The sequence below is a fragment of the Narcine bancroftii genome, chromosome 13 (genome assembly GCF_036971445.1).
Source record: "Narcine bancroftii isolate sNarBan1 chromosome 13, sNarBan1.hap1, whole genome shotgun sequence".
Lineage (NCBI taxonomy): Eukaryota > Metazoa > Chordata > Chondrichthyes > Torpediniformes > Narcinidae > Narcine > Narcine bancroftii.
In genome coordinates, this window is record NC_091481.1 from 8,800,918 (window position 1) to 8,819,061 (window position 18,144).

The 18,144-nt window shown below is 39.1% G+C and overlaps 1 long non-coding RNA gene across 2 annotated transcripts in view; it reads left to right on the plus strand.

Annotated features, from left to right (window-relative positions):
• LOC138748237 (uncharacterized) overlaps positions 1–18,144 on the plus strand; it is an 85,543-nt gene that overhangs the window by 21,897 nt on the left and 45,502 nt on the right. The window lies entirely within an intron of this gene.

An 18,144-nucleotide genomic window follows, 5' to 3' on the forward strand; every position in this document is an offset into this window, starting at 1 on the left:
GGTCTCACTTTCAATGCTCAATCCACAACAAAGCACTTTTGGCAATGCAGCATTCCCTCACTTTTACTTCCGTGTCAGTCTGGATCACGTTCTTAATAATAAAAACGAGAAACGCCGCATGTCAGGGATCATTGGTGGAAAGATAAAAAATAAACATCAGTATTTTAGCTCCCAGATTCTTCACCAGAACACCAGAGGAAATGGGAATAACTTGATTTCTTTCTTACCCCATTCAAACAAAAGGTCTTGGATTTGAAACATTAACTTGGTTTCTCTTTCCACATGTACTGGGTGACCTGTTGAGTGTTCCCAGCATTTAAGTTCAGATTTTCAGCATTGAAAGTCATTTTATTTTCATTTAATTCTCAAGATTCTGGTTCCGGATTTTGAGCCCACAATGACAAGAGAATGGCGATTCAACCACGTGATGGCATTTAAAAGCCGCAGGCAGAGAATCACAGTTTAGTTCAATGCTCATGATAACTTTTTTGCATTTTGTTTATCACTGTAGGCTGGCAGGATTTGTCTAAACTTTACTACAAATTCTATTAACACTCAGAGCAACTTGCCGAGTGGCACAGAATATAAATCATCTCGATTACATTGTCTAACTGGCCATTACATTGCTTCAAGCACCAGTGGCCTACTTTGTGGGTAACAGAAAAAAAAATATTATCAGTAATTATACAATCTACCAAATTCATTAATCCACCAATGCTATAATCATTCAGAGTTGACTCTGAGCCAAAAAAAAGGTATCACGGTAAAATTGATTGTGATACTGACTTAGTGCAACATGACAGAGGCAGTGCAGTTGAAACCCTGATGATGGATTGCCCATGAAAAATGCTGAGCTGGAGCTAAGAGATACCTAGTATTGATTTAGGCAAAACATAGAAGTGACCCAAGGTAAAACTCACAAGGGAACATAGCTTCTAGTGCTGAGATATTCGTGGAGGATAATTTCACACAAAACCATCCTGACCTATCCAGAGATTTGGCAATTTTCCACAAATCCATTTGTTACCTCCTCCCTCTACAATGCTGTAAGAGTTCATCTACCTCCAGTATCTGATCTAAGAATGATGCTAAATTCACAAATTATTTGATCTGGCAGAACACGGCAATTAAAACCACAACTTTGTTCACACCATAGCTTCCAATGTGGGGCCAGGAGCGGGTATCCCAACTGAAATTTCTCATGTGGACTCTGGGTAAAAACTGGCATCATCCAGTATGTGATGCTTGGAAAGAAACAAGGTCCCTGGGCATCACAATTGATGAAAGATGCTGGTCAGATTGGTGCAAGGGCAGCGTCACTACAATAATAAATGCTAGATCCAGATTGGTTCAGTACAGCTTCCTGCACCAGCTTTACCTCACACCCCAAAAAATCCACAAAGGAAAACTAGCGGTGCCAGAAACATGCTTCAGATGTGGAGTGGAGCAGCCTGGTCCTGTGTAAAGGTAGCCCCATTCTGGCAAGATTTGATCAACATACTAACCAAAATAACGAAGGTATCCTTCCTGTTAGACTCAACACTATATCTACAAGGGAATCTTATGGACATAGGCCACAAATTAACCAAATTCCAAATTCAATTCATATTTATATCACTGGCCATAGCAAAAAAATGCAGACTCCGACTCCCCTTTTCTCATCAGTAAATGGGCTACCGAGATGCACAGCTGTATTCCCATGGACAAGGTTACCTATAACCTTAGGAACCGGCACAGTACTTTTGTTGGAATATGGCAACCATATCTGGAATATACGGGAGCACGGCTGTAGCCTCTCCCCGACAAAAAGGTTTATAGAGAACCGCTAACAGATAGGTTTAGAAAAGGTGCCGACACAAGGGAATGGCATGCCATATTTTTGACCAACCAGAAGAGCTCATTTAATGACATACTTTGTAATATGGTTTGTGAGCCATTCGCCTATTTTTCAAAAGAAGGTTTTGTGCTTGTAAAATTATGGAGAAAGTATTCTTGCCTCTGCTTATAATGGGTGGCACGGTGAGCATAGAGGTCAACACGATGCCGTTGCAGTGTCAGCGGCCCGGGTTCTAATCCAACGTTGTCTGTAAGGAGTTTTAACATTCTCCCTGTGTCTGTGTGGGTTTCCTTCCACCGTCCAAAAATGTAAGGGTGGTTGTGTTAATTGGGTGGTATGGGTCTCAATAGCTAGAATCGACTACTACCATGTTGTAAATAAAATTTTAAACATTTTGATGTTTCGTAATGATGACAGGAATGGGGAAAACAGGATGTCTGACTTCTCATCAAGTCCCTTGTCACAAATGATCTCACAATGTGCAGAATATTCAGACTTACTGTCATCCATGTGCCAATATGCATGGCATTGAAATGCTGTGAGACACACACACTGATGCTTTGGTATATATGACTTTTCCACTAAGGTTAGGTGAGATAAAAACTAGAGGTCATGGGTTAAGGGTGTAAGGTGAAAAGTTTAAAGGGTACATTAGAGAGTACTTCTCCACGCAGAGAGTGATAGAGGTGTGGAACGAGCTGCCAGCTGAATTGGTATATTTTGTCAATTGAGAAAAGTTTGGACGTGTATGCAGATGGGAGGGGCATCTCACTTGAAAGGAAGATGCAATACTGACTGCACTTCATCAGAAGACTGAAGCAGGCAAGGCTATTGGCCACCATTATGTCATCCTACAATAACTCTATCAAGAGCATCCAAGCTGGCTGCATCACAGCATGGTATAGTTGCTGCAGAGAATTAGAGTGGAGGTCAATCCACCGGACCATAAAAGTGGCAGAGAGGATCACTGAGTCTCCCTCCACCCCATCAATGTGAGCTACTGGAATCGTTGTCTGAAGAAGGCTCAAAAAAAATCATTGAGGACCCCTTCCATCCCACACACAGCATTTTTCAGCTGCTCCCATTGGGAAAGAGATACAGGAGGATCAAGATTCAGTTTAGTGTCATTATGATAAAGCAGTGTCATATTACATGAAATTGTTTTGCCTGCTGTAAGGCAGACGGATCGCCATCAGCTGAAATTACCTGAAGCGCCTCTTACAGTCAGAGAAAGAGAAGCAAAAGAGACTCCCCCTGCCCCCAAGAGTTTGCAAGTGTCCCTATCAGAGCCAGCACCACCAGGTTGAGAAGCATCTTCTTCTCACATGCAGTGAGAATGCTGAACGACCAAAGGAACTGCTCGCACTGACCATACAAGATTCTCAGATTCAAGAAACAATATTTATTATTCATTTGTATAGATAAAATACTGTATATGTATTGTTTGTCTGCATGTGTGTTGTGTCTGGTTGTGTGTCTACGTATTTTGGACTGAGGATCAGAAAAAGCTGTTTCATCGGGTTGTACTTGTACAATCAGATGACTGTAAACTTGACTTGGAGAATGCAGGTCAGTGCAAACAGGCAGATAGTTTGACACAGGCAAGAGGGACCTCTTTCAGTGCTGTAGTGTTCTATGTTTCCATAGAATGAAAAATGAAAAGTTTTTCCAGCTGAAACATCAATGTCACATTGAGAACTGAAAGACACAAAAGTCCCTGAGAAACACAGCACGTCAACCAGTGCTGAAAATCAGGTGGACGCCTAACTAAAAAGGTAGTGGGGGAAGTGGAAGGGGGAGGAATCCAGGCTACAGGTAAGAGGTAGCAGGTGGATGCAGGTTGGAGGATCCTTAGTTTATGGTGTTTTGCCAACTTGTGATGGCATTTGCTTCTGTATTTTTTTTAGCAAATGATCATAGTTATGTCTTGTGCACCAATAATGACAGAAATGTTCCCCGTATATGAAATGATTGAATTTGCAGAGTTTTACAGCTGTTTACTCAAACTAGTCCCTTTTGTCTGTGTTTGCCCACATCCCGCTAAACTTTTCCTGTCTAAACTTCTTTTAAACATTACAATTGATCTCTACCTTCCACCGACAGATGTCTAAACAAGCTCAGTCAGGGACTCATTTAAGGACTCTTACTTTTGGCACTTCATTGAATTTTCTTCTCTCAGTATTGCAGTTTTTTGACATATGTACGTTGAATACAGGTAATTCTGCCTTGCTCTCAGGATTGTATGTGATGTCATGTATGACAATAAATCTGAAATCTGAATCTGATCCCACCTTTGCCGTCTCTGCTGGCAGCTCGTTCTATATAACCCACCACCTTCTGAGTGAAAAAGGCACCTCTCAGGTCATTATTAAATCTTTCCCCTCTTACCTTAAATCTCTGCCCTCTGTTTGGGAGCCTGTCATATATTTGGCAAAAGCCAAATGGGACATGGGAGTGCCAAAGGACTATTTCCTAATGGCTGCAATTCAACGTAGAAACGATCACTGGTGCTGTCTAGTCTTTTCTATTTGTCATCTGCACAGAAAATAAAAATGGATAAATGGTAGTGATGGATTGGCAATTAGGTACCAATCAGGAATGGAAGAGCTCTCTCTTAGTGCACCAAAACACACCATCATAAGAACATCACAAATAGGAGCAGGAGTTGGCCATCCAGCTGTCGTGTCTACTCTGCCATTCAAAGTGATCATGGATGATCTGCTCATCTCCACCTCCCTGTCTTTTCCCCATATCCCTTAATTCTCTAAGTATGTAAAAATCTATTCAATCTTGTCTTAAATATATTTACTGAGGTCACCTCCAATGCTTCAATGGCCAGCAAATTCCATAGATTCACAACCCTCTGGGAAAAGCAATTCCTCCCTCTTCTCCGTCCTAAATCTATTATCCTGAATTTTGAGGCTATGCCTATCAAAGGGAAAAAATCTTACCTACCTCTATCTTATCTACACCGTTCATATCTTTATACATTTGTATAAAATACCCACTCATTCCTCTAAATTTCATCGCATACAGTCCCAGTCTCAGTGGGTTGGAAAAGGTGAAAATTTTTGATTTGTGTCTGGTATCGTGGAGGAAAAGAAGATCAAGCAGTGAAGGAAGTTAAACGGGCTTTCTCTCAAGAATAAACTCCGTCCATTCAGGTGGCCTTTACCCACTTGTCTCCTGACAAGCTAACGCACATAATACTCAGAACAGGGAGGGCTTCCTGTGTTTACGGTGTGGTCATCCACCAAATGCACAGGGCTTGTGAAGACAAAAATGGTAAGAGCAAGAAAAGATCTGTTAGCACAGGTTCAGTGGGAGAAATTGTCCTTTTTGCTGCACTGTTTTACAATTCCACGTAATGCAACCTGAATTGGGGGCCATTGCAATAATATGATCACTAATACATGTAGGAGAAATGCCTTTAACCAGACACTAGTTTGAATGTGAAGCTTGCTTCCCCATCGAAGAAGTGAGGCAAATGGAAAGCTGCAATGTCAGACAAGGAATGGAAGGATATTCTGGTTTGATGAAGAGAAGGGAATAAAATAAGTGGTAATACAAAGACATCGGCATGGACTAGTTACACCAAATACGAGGTGTTTCCAACATAATTTCATTGTATTTAGAACCCAGATCACACAACTAGTTCCGTGGTTGGAGGTTTTCTGATTAACATGAGGCAAAAAGAGATCACGAGACTCTAAAATATAGGAGCAGAAGTAGGCCATTCAGCCCCTCGAGTCCACTCCACAATTCCATCATGAGTTGATCCATTTTCCCACTCAGCCCCACTTGCCTGCCTTCACCCCATAAAATTTGATACCCTGACCATTCAGATGCATATCAACCTCCACCTTAAATAAACCCAACGACCTGGCCTCCATAGCTGCGTGTGGTAGCAAATTCCAGAGGTTCACCATTTCTGGCTAAAGAAATTCCTCTCCTTCTCTGTTTGCATTGGACACCCTTCAGTCTTGAAGTTGTGCCCTCTTATCCTTGACTCCTCTAATGTGGGGGAACAACTTTGCTACATCTTCTCTGTCCAGGCCTTTCAACATTCAAAATGTTTCTATGAGATACCCCTTTCTCTCCTTCCCCAGCCCCAGGCTCAGCCTCATGGGGGGAGCATTCATGGACCATTCCCCCCCCCAAATGAGTTGTGCCCCCACCCACACACACCACTAGCGTTATTAGGGGGAAGCAATCCACATGGGGCGATGCCATCAGAGGGGATGTCATCAAAATGAATCACGTGGTTTTGTCTCCATGCACTATAGCATCCTTTTCTTCTTTGGCTTGGCTTCGCGGACGAAGATTTATGGAGGGGGTAAAAGTCCACGTCAGCTGCAGGCTCGTTTGTGGCTGACAAGTCCGATGCGGGACAGGCAGACACGGTTGCAGCGGCTGCAGGGGAAAATTGGTTGGTTGGGGTTGGGTGTTGGGTTTTTCCTCCTTTGCCTTTTGTCAGTGAGGTGGGCTCTGCGGTCTTCTTCAAAGGAGGTTGCTGCCCGCCAAACTGTGAGGCGCCAAGATGCACGGTTTGAGGCGATATCAGCCCACTGGCGGTGGTCAATGTGGCAGGCACCAAGAGATTTCTTTAGGCAGTCCTTGTACCTTTTCTTTGGTGCACCTCTGTCACGGTGGCCAGTGGAGAGCTCGCCATATAACACGATCTTGGGAAGGCGATGGTCCTCCATTTTGGAGACGTGACCCATCCAGCGCAGCTGGATCTTCAGCAGCGTGGACTCGATGCTGTCGACCTCTGCCATCTCGAGTACTTCGACGTTAGGGATGAAAGCGCTCCAATGGATGTTGAGGATGGAGCGGAGACAACGCCGGTGGAAGCGTTCTAGGAGCATGAAATGCCAGAGGGAAGTGTGACGGCGTAGTGGACGGAGGAGGTCCATGGCATGTATGGCACCTGCTCCCCCCCCATTGAGTGTGTTTTCTAAAGGCAGTTTGTGCCCCCCTCCCCACAGTAATCCTAATACTCCCCTATTAGATCTCTTCTGATGTCGTCTCTGCCCAGTTCCCTCATTCACTTGGGAATTAATGTGATTGCAGTCATGTCTGTCCATGGCCTTAATCACTGCCAAACTAAGGCCACCTGTAAATTGGAGGAGAAACACCTAATATTCTGTCTGGTACTCTCCAACCTGATGGCATTAACATCGACTTCTCCGGTTTCTGCTTGCCTACAACTCGTTCTCCCTTCCTTCCCATTCCCTCTGTCTTCACTTCTACAGCTCTCCACCCCCTTCTCCCTCCATTCACAGAGCTATCCCCTCCTCCCTTGTTTGCTGTTGTGCCCTCCCTCCCTTATCTTTTTTAAATTTTTTTATTTTTCACACTATAAACCACATTGATCAAGATACATACATTTCCCTCTTGAACATATACAGTGTCGATTTCTCTCCCTCCTCCCCTCCCTTCCTCCCTACCTGTATGGCCATGTATGGCTCCCATATTTGTTCAAATATTGTAATATTATTTCTTAAATTATATGTTATTTTTTCTAATGGAATACATTTATTCATTTCTATATACCATTGTTGTATTCTCATTTTTAAAAATTTTTTTATTTTTCACACCATAAACCACATTGACCATGATACATACATTTTCCTTTTAAAATATATACAGTGCCATTTTCTCCCCCCACCTCCCTCCTCCCATCCCACCCTCTCTACCTCCCCCCCCATCCATTTAAAGTACAAAATCTAGGATACATTAAACCAGTCAAACAATGTTGTCATTCAATAAAAATAAACAAGAAATTCCACTGAGTCAATTCTTTTCATTTCCTTCTCCTTTCATTAATTTAGGTATGAATGTCCCCGGTAGGTTTTCTCTATTGTGTTTCATGTAAGGCTCCCATATTTGTTCAAATATTTTGATATTATTTCTTAAACTATATGTTATTTTTTCTAATGGAATACATTTATTCATTTCTATATACCATTGTTGTATTTTCAAATTATCTTCCAATTTCCAGGTTGACATAATACATTTTTTTGCTACGGCTTAACAAATCATTTTTGTGCACCATCCAAATCAATTCCAAATTCTTTGTTTTTTTATGTTACTTAGGAGGAAGATCTCTGGATTTTTTGGTATATTGTTTTCTGTAATTTTATTTAATATTTGGTTTAGATCTTCCCAAAATTTTTCTACTTTCTCACATGTCCAGATTGCATGAATTGTTGTTCCCATTTCTTTTTTACATCGAAAACATCTATCAGATACTGTTGGGTCCCATTTATTTAACTTTTGAGGTGTAATGTATAGCCTGTGTATCCAGTTATATTGTATCATACGTAACCTCGTATTTATTGTATTTCTCATCGTTCCAGAACATTACTTCTCCCATGTTTCCTTTTTTATCTTTATATTTAAATGTTGTTCCCATTTTTGTTTAGTTTTACCATTTGTTTCCTCATTCTCCTTTTCTTGCAGTTTAATATACATATTTGTTATAAATCTTTTGATTATCATTGTATCTGTAATCACATATTCAAAGTTACTTCCCTCTGGCAACCTCAGACTGCTTCCTAATTTGTCCTTCAAGTAGGATCTCAATTGGTAATATGCCAGCACTGTATTTTGAGTTATATTATATTTACCTTTCATTTGTTCAAAGGATAATAATCTATTTCCTGAAAAACAATTTTCTATTCTTTTGATCCCTTTTTTCTCCCATTCTCTAAAGGAAAGATTATCTATTGTAAAAGGGAGTAACTTATTTTGCGTCAATATTAGTTTTGGTAATTGATAATTTGTTTTATTCCTTTCTACATGAATCTTTTTCCAAATATTGAGTAGATGATGTAATACTGGAGAACTCCTACGTTGTACCAATTTTTCATCCCATTTATATAATATGTGTTCAGGTATCTTTTCCCCTATTTTATCTAATTCTAATCTAGTCCAATCTGGCTTTTCCCTTGTTTGATAAAAATCTGATAGGTATCTTAATTGTGCGGCTCTATAATAATTTTTAAAGTTTGGCAGTTGTAAGCCTCCTTGTTTATACCATTCTGTTAATTTATCTAGTGCTATCCTCAGTTTCGGCCCTTTCCATAAAAATTTCCTTATTATTTTCTTTAACTCCTTGAAGAATTTCTCTGTCAAGTGTATTTCCCGAAAAGCAATTTTCTATTCTTTTGATCCCTTTTTTCTCCCATTCTCTAAAGGAAAGATTATCTATTGTAAAAGGGAGTAACTTATTTTGCGTCAATATTAGTTTTGGTAATTGATAATTTGTTTTATTCCTTTCTACATGAATCTTCTTCCAAATATTGAGTAGATGATGTAATACTGGAGAATTCCTACATTGTACCGATATTTCATCCCATTTATATCATATATGTTCAGGTATCTTCTCCCCTATTTTATCTAGTTCTAATCTAGTCCAATCTGGCTTTTCACTTGTTTGATAAAAATCTGATAGGTATCTTAATTGTGCGGCTCTATAATAATTTTTAAAGTTTGGCAGTTGTAAGCCTCCTTGTTTATACCATTCTGTTAATTTATCTAGTGCTATCCTCAGTTTTGGCCCTTTCCATAAAAATTTCCTTATTATTTTCTTTAACTCCTTGAAGAATTTCTCTGTCAAGTATATTGGCAATGCCTGAAATAGGTATTGTATCCTTGGGAAAATGTTCATTTTAATAGTTTATCCTTCCTATTAGTGTTGGTGGTAAGTCTTTCCAATGCTCTAAGTCGTCTTTTAATTTTTTCATTAGTGGATAATAATTGAGTTTATATAGATGGCCGAGGGTTTTATTTATTTGTATACCTAGGTATCGCATTGCTTGCGTTTGCCATCTGAATGGTGATTCTTTCTTAAATTTTGAGAAATCCGCATTATTCATTGGCATTGCTTCACTTTTATTTGCGTTAATCTTGTATTCCAACACTTCTCCATATTCCTTCAATTTCTTATGTAATTCTTTTGTTGATATTTCTGGTTCTGTTAAGTATACTATAACGTCATCTGCAAATAAACTGATTTTATATTCCTTGTCTTTTATTTTTATCCCTTTTATTTTATTTTCTGTCCTTATCAGTTCTGCTAGTGGTTCTATGGCTAACATGAACAGTAAGGGCGATAGTGGGCATCCCTGCCTTGTTGACCTGCTTAAGTTAAATTGTTTTGATATATATCCATTTACTGTCACTTTCACCAATGGCCCCTTATGTAATGCTTTAATCCAATTAATATATTTCTCTGGTAAGCTGAATTTTTGTAGTACTTTGAATAAATAATTCCATTCTACTCTGTCAAAGGCCTTCTCTGCATCTAAAGCAACCGCTACTGTTGGAGCTTTATTTCCTTCTACTGCATGAATTAAGTTAATAAATTTACAAATATTGTCTGTTGTTCGTCTTTTTTTAATAAATCCAGTTTGGTCTAGATTTACTATTTTTGGTACATGGTCGGCTAATCTGTTTGCTAATAGTTTAGCTATTATCTTATAATCTGTGTTAAGTAAAGATATTGGTCTATATGACGCTGGTGCGAGTGGATCTTTCCCTGTCTTTGGTATTACTGTAATTATTGCTGTTTTGCATTAATCTAGTAAGCTTTGTGTTTTATCAATCTGGTTGATTACTTCCAGGAGGGGAGGATTTAATAAATCTTTAAATGTTTTATAGAATTCTATTGGGAATCCATCCTCTCCTGGTGTTTTATTATTCGGTAGTTTTTTTTATTATCTCTTGTATTTCTACTATTTCAAATGGTTCTGTTAATTTATTTTGTTCCTCTGTTTGTAATTTTGGTAGTTCAATTTTAGTTAAAAATTCATCTATTTTTTCTTCTTTCACTTCGTTTTCAGTTTGATATAATTGTTCGTAGAATTGTCTGAAGTTTTCATTAATCTCCGTTGGATTATATGTGATTTGTTTGTCTTTTTTCCTTGATGCCAATACCATTCTCTTAGTTTGTTCTGTCTTAAGCTGCCATGCTAGAATTTTGTGCGTTTTTTTCCCTAGTTCATAAAATTTCTGTTTTGTCTTCATTATGTTCTTCTCCACCTTATATGTTTGTAGTGTTTCATATTTTATTTTTTTATCTGCCAATTCTCTTCTTTTAGTTGTGTCTTCCTTCATTGCTAATTCTTTTTCTATATTTGCTATTTCCCTTTCCAACTGCTCTAAGTTTCCTGATTGTAGTCCTTCTTCATCTTGGTTACATAACTTATTATTTGCCCTCTGATGAACACTTTCATTGCGTCCCATAGTATAAACTTATCTTTCACTGATTCTGTATTTATTTCAAAGTACATTTTAATTTGTCGTTCAATTAATTCTCTAAAATCCTGCCTTTTAAGTAGCATGGAGTTTAATCTCCATCTATGCATTCTTGGAGGGATGTCCTCTAACTCTATTGTCAATATCAGAGGTGAGTGGTCCGATAATATTCTAGCTTTATATTCTGTTTTCCTAACTCTGTCTTGCATGCGAGCTGATAACAGGAATAGGTCTATTCTTGAGTATGTTTTATGTCTACCCGAATAATATGAATATTCCTTTTCATTTGGGTGTTGTTTTCTACATATATCCAAAAGTTGCATTTCTTGCATCGATTTAATTATAAATTTGGTTACTTTGTTCTTTCTGTTAATTTTTTCCCCAGTTTTATCCATATTTGAATTCAAATTAAGGTTGAAATCCCCTCCTATTAGTATGTTCCCTTGCATGTCTGCTATTTTCAAAAATATATCTTGCATAAATTTTTGATCATCTTCGTTAGGTGAATATACATTGAGTAAATTCCAAAACTCCGAATATATCTGACATTTTATCATTACATATCTCCCTGCTGGATCTATTATTTCCTCTTCTATTTTAATTGGCACATTTTTACTAATTAATATAGCTACTCCTCTTCCTTTTGAATTATACGACGCTGCTGTTACGTGTCCTACCCAATCTCTCTTTAATTTCTTGTGCTTCAATTCAGTTAAATGTGTTTCTTGCACAAATGCTATATCAATTTTTTTCTTTTTTCAGTAAATTTAGCAGTTTCTTCCTTTTGATTTGGTTATGTATTCCATTAATATTTAAAGTAATATAGTTCAACATGGCCATTTCATACTTTGTTTATCTTTCCTTTCCGTTTTCTCATCATCACCTTTCCTTCTTATCCATTTCTGCTTTCTTTTTTTGAACACTTTATAAGACAACATTTCTAAAACATAAAACATTTCCCTTATTCTCCTATCTAAAATTTCTTTAACCCCACTATCCCCTCCCCTTCCTGAGTTGCCCTTTATCCCTTGTCGGGCAACCACATCTCCCCTCTCCATTTGGATTTGCGAATTCACTCACAAGCGTCAATTGATTTCGCAGTGACCGTAACTCTTCCCCACCAAGCCCCCCCAGAAAAGATTTTAATTTTCATATACAACAAAGGTCACTCTCTTAATTCCCCCCATACTTCCTTTCTTCCCTTTCTTTCCCTTCTTAGTTCTTACCTATATTCTATTTTTTTTTATATATACATACACACATATATATAGTTTGTGGTCATTTTTGTTCTCGTTACAAAAACCCTAACCTCACTGACAAAAGGCAAAGGAGGAAAAACCCAACACCGAACCCCAACCAACCAATTTTCCCCTGCAGCCGCTGCAACCGTGTCTGCCTGTCCCGCATCGGACTTGTCAACCACAAACGAGCCTGCAGCTGACGTGGACTTTTACCCCCTCCATAAATCTTTGTCCGCGAAGCCAAGCCTAAGAGGAAGAGGACAAATCTTCCTCTCTCTGTCTGTTTTGTAGTTGTTCTGCAAATTTTCGTGCTTCCTCTGGATCCAAGAATAGTCTGTTTTGCTGCCCTGGAATAACTATTTTAAGTACCGCTGGATACTTTAGCATAAATTTATATCCTTTTTTCCATAGGATCGTTTTTGCTGCATTAAACTCCTTCCTCTTCTTCAGGAGTTCAAAACGTATCTCTGGATAGAAAAAAAAATTTTGACCTTTGTATTCCAGTGTCTTTTTGTCTTCTCTTATTTTCCTCATTGCTTTCTCCAATATATTTTCTCTTGTTGTATATCTTATGAATTTTACTAGAATGGATCTTGGTTTTTGTTGTGGTTTAGGGGCTAATGTTCTGTGTGCCCTTTCTATTTCCATTTCTTCCTGTAGTTCTGGTCTTCCTAGGACCCTGGGGATCCATTCTTTTATAAATTCTCTCATATTCTTGCCTTCTTCATCTTCCTTAAGGCCCACTATCTTTATATTGTTTCTTCTACTATAATTTTCCATTATATCTATCTTCTGAGCTAACAGCTCTTGTGTCTCTTTAACTTTTTGATCAGATTCTTCTAATTTCTTTTTTAAGTCCTCTACCATTTCTATGGCTGTTTCTCGTTCTTCCACCTTGTCCACTCTTTTTCCTATATCTGACATGATCATCTCTAATCTATTCATTTTTTCTTCTGTACTTTTTACTCTTCTTTTTATTTCACTGAATTCTTGTGACTGCCATTCTTTAAAAAAAATATATCCATTGTCTTGCCCTTCCCTTCATCTTCCATTTCTCTGTGTTCTTCCTCTTCTTCTTCTGAGTCCATTCCAGGATCTGTGTCCTTTACCTCTGTCTCTTCTGGTTTTCTTGTTGGTTTGTTTGTTTTATTTTGTTGGGTATTTTTGGTCTTCTTATTTTTATTAGAAGTGTCTTGCTGCTGGTCTTCTTCCTCTGGGTTGGTCATCTGTTGTTTCTTCGATTTCTTTTTACTCTCTTCTTTCTTGCTCTCGTTATTTTCTGTGTTTTCCTCTTGCTGTTGTGTTGTGGCTGTCAATCTCAGCTGTGGAGATTGACTCCTCAGCTGGTCCCCCCTCCTGTCAGTGTTATTTTTGTCTTGCGCGGTTGCGCACTTTTGTTTGGCTTCGTGAGTCATTTTTGTAGTCCCGAATTCGGGACTTCAACTGACCTTAGGGAGCGGGCTTCTCTCTCCGCGGCGGGCCTCCTTGGACAGGTAAGGCCTTCACCTTCTTCTTCCGACGTCCTTTCTTCTTCTTCCCGTTGCTTTTGACTTTTCTTTTTTCGCTGCCATTTTCTCCACACCTTTATTTTCACTTTATTTTGGTTTTTGTGTTTGTGCCTTCGTTCTTTCACTGTCTTTATTTTACTTTTCTAGAGAGGGCTGGAGTTCCCCGACCGGCCACTACTCCATCACGTGACTCCCCCCTCCCTCCCTCCCTTATCCATGCCCTGTGGGCATGTCCTCCTCCCTCTTCCCCTCCCCCCACCATTTTTTTCAGGTGCTTGCCGATATTTTGCTCATATCTCAATGAAGGGCTCAAGTACAAATTGTTGATTATATATCTTTACCTTTGCTACATAAAGTGCATTGCTCATCTTTTTTCTGGCATTGTCTTTTTACTTCAACCATGGTGTCTTCAGACTTTACTAATGAGGCAGATTAGTAAGAAGGACCATTTCTCCCATTGAATCAGTAGCTTGATGTAAGAATAATTGTAACTTCACGTAGTTTTTTTTTCCCAAAATGAATCTACATTAATGAGAGGCAAATATATGTCAAGGTTAATGAAATCTGTGGTACAAACAGATTGAAATTTTGGAATGAGAGGTCAAAATTTCAGTACAAGCTACTGAGTTTCAGCTCGGCAGAGTGATTTTCACAGAAGCTTTAACTCTTCCTTTATTCATTCTCAGCATACGTCAATAATATTACCATTAGTGCTGGGTGGCTTTCTTTATCTCTCAGTAAAGAGAGCCTGAAAAAAAGTTCTGTTTGTCTGCGAACAATTATTAAATCCCTGTTATCTGTACAGTTCAAATCTGCCTCTTAAACCTTTCAAGGCATATCCAAGTTTTCAGGAAACTGTATAGATTTTCCTTCATTGTGATAAGCTGATTCAGGTGTAAGATGCTCCAAGTGATCAATTGCCACCAACCGAGTTAATATTTAGATTATTTACAGCATGAGGTCTCAAGGGATTTAATAAGGAATATTCTATCCACTCAATTCAGGCAAGAAAGTGTCAATGTTATTAATTTGAACACTTGACATTTTGCTGAGTGCTATTTTGATGGAGGAGTTCCCCATTTAAAAGAGATCAATGTTTGGGTTAAAATAATCCAGCACTCAAAACATTCAATACTTCCCCTACCAGTACACCGTCTACGAAATGCACCAGTTATTCGCCAAGTTTTTCAGTGGCACTTCCTTTAGTAGAAGCTTTGGAATGCGAGCACCAGTCAATTCACTTCCAACTTTCCCTCAGCAATTACTGCACTCAACAGCAGATCCGTGCTGAGCTCTCAAACCCCCCCTGCATACAAGTCCCCTCACTGCAAGAACTGCAAAGGTTAAAGTTGGAGACTCACCACTACCTTGGGCAATTAGGAATGGTTCAATAAATATTGGGCTTATTAGCACGTCCCAATAGAATACAGTAGTCTTCTGCTGCAGTAGAAGTGTTTGGATAATTCTCCTGTCAATCACTTATGGGGACCATACCTATGTATGCAACTGGGTCTGAGTTTGATTTGTTTTAAAGGCAGACCTCTCCTCACTCCAGAAAAAAAAAACTATAGGCATGGATGTAAAACTATTGTGGATCACCTTGGATACTTTGGACCAGCCATTCTCAACCCTTGTTTTTTTAGCTCTGGTCCCGTTCAAAGTTTACGGGTCCCCTTCCCTGTGAAGCAGACATTTAATTGTTTGTTTTATGTGCTTCTCTCCTGCCAACTACATAAAAAACAAAAAATATTTTATGATTTCAGTCCGTGGCTCCCCCCTGAAGTGTGAACCCCCCCCCACCCCTGTTTGGCCTCGGTTGAGAATGGCTGCTTAAGAGTGTGAACTGAGCCCATATCCAAATTGGGAATTTGACTGTTCTGGTTGAGTTTGATTCCTCAACTTAATGCCTGTGATAAAGCTGACCAAGTATAGATTCTGAGAGGAGAAATAATTGGGCTTGGTATGATACTCCCCCCTCACCGGCATAGAAATTGAGAATTGCTATTCAGATAGAGAAGTGAAAGCCTGAAATTTTCATCGCAGCATAAAATAGCATGTTCAGGAAAGATGGGGTGAAAATGTGTAGGTAGAGACAAAATGTTCAATCAGGTTTCACTTAGGAACAATTTGGAGCTTACCTGCCACTGTGCATGGACGTCAGGCCATTCAGTAAATGGTCATCCTTCCTAACCTGTAATAAAATGATGGAACTTACAGAGGAAGGGCCACAGGGAAATGAGGCTCAATGATATGCTTGAAAGTGGTTCAAAAATGCTGCGGTTGCAGTAATAGATTACTCAGGGATGAATTCAAATGGATGCTTCTGATGGAAGCAAGGTGTTAGAAATAGATTGTCTGATCTCAGAAGCAAAGCAGGCTCAGGACTGTTCAATACTTGGAGGGGAGACCATCTAGGAACACCAGGTTTCTGTGAGGGGCACTGGACAAAGTGGTGACTCTCTACCTTATGGTAGATAAAAGTTAAAGGATTTTGTGTATGTTACATTCTAAAAATGTAGTATTCTGTGACAATAATGTACAGTAGGGCATCAGCTGCTGAACTGGGAGATCAGTCACATTTTGATCCTTGTGTAGTCCCAAAATTAATACGTCTAGGATTTTTTTCCAGGTGCTGATCAGCTGTTTGTGTCTCGGGAATAGAAACTCTTTTAGAGCGCAATATGTTAGATTCCACTTCTGAAAGTCAGCTGCACGATTGCAATAGAATTGGATTTCAGAAGCAGAGTTTAACATGGATAAATTTTTTTGCATCACATCGTTGTTACAATAGAGGAGAAAATACCAAGTTAGGAGGGCTAGAGCAAGATTTTGATGATATGTAGTAATGATGACTGGCCGATATATTGTGACTTATTAACCATGTCAAGTGGTCTTTATTGCCCCTCTGGGAGAAACAGGAGAGACTGCTGTCTGTGAAGCTCTATCCAGGGTCAGTTTTGACCTTTGTGCTCAAGCCCATGCAACTTGTGGGACAATTCTCCAGCACAAAAAAACTAGGTTGCATCATTTTTTCTTCACAAGTTTCAGGACTCCCTGCCTGATCACAATGTGGCAGGACCCACCATAAACACTGCAGTGGTTCAAAATGGTGACTCACTCTCACCTTCTCAAGGGCATTAACTGATGGGCAGTGATTTTAGCTTTACTGGCAACACCTTTATTTTGTAAATCAGGGGTTCTCAATCTTTTTTCCACCCACAGTACATTAAATCCCTGTTATCTGTACAGTTCAAATCTGCCTCTTAAACCTTTCAAGGCATATCCAAGTTTTCAGGAAACTGTATAGATTTTCCTTCATTGTGATAAGCTGATTCAGGTGTAAGATGCTCCAAGTGATCAATTGCCACCAACCGAGTTAATATTTAGATTATTTACAGCATGAGGTCTCAAGGGATTTAATAAGGAATATTCTATCCACTCAATTCAGGCAAGAAAGTGTCAATGTTATTAATTTGAACACTTGAGTGCCCGGGAACGCAGGCTGCAGAGAGTGGCAAAACCTAGCCATGTGCATCACAAGGACTTTGAAGGCATCTATGTGAGACATTTCCTTAGGAAGGCAGCCAACACCATAACGGACCACAATAACCTACTCACAATCTCTTCTCATTGCTTCCTTCAGACAGAAGGTACAGAAGCCTGATGTCCAGCTCCTTTAGGTTCAAGAACAGTTTTTATCCAACAGCTCATCAGGTTCTTGAACCTCCCAGTATTACCCCAGCCCTAATCTACCCTGGGACCACTAAAAGAACTGTTTGCACTGTTGAAATGTCACCTTCTCTCATTGTACTAACTGAAACCATGAATATTTATTTATCCTTTAAAATATTATCACTTTTTTTGTCTTGGCATATTACGGTAATTTAATTTACTATTGCAGTTGATGTTCCTTGTTTGTAGCAAGCAAACATTTTGGTGCATCTGTACATGGTACTCACAGTGGTTTTCAACCTTTTTCTTTCTGCTCACATACCACCTGAAGAATTCTCTCACTCACCACAGGTCACCTATGGCAGCTCTGTGGAGGGGGAGGAACCTGCAGATGCAGCATTGGTTAAATGTTTTCAAAGAATATGATTGAAAATAAATTAAAATGGTTTAAGTTTTTTATATATGCATGCAAGTGAAGTTTGTTCACTGTAGATACAGTCTAGTATTTTTGTCTTTTAAACTGTTTATTTTTAATGCAGGTGTATTAGTTAGGCTTTGTAGCAACCAGAAAATACATTTATTCAGCATCTACCAATCCCCTTAATGGTCGGATACCAGGAGT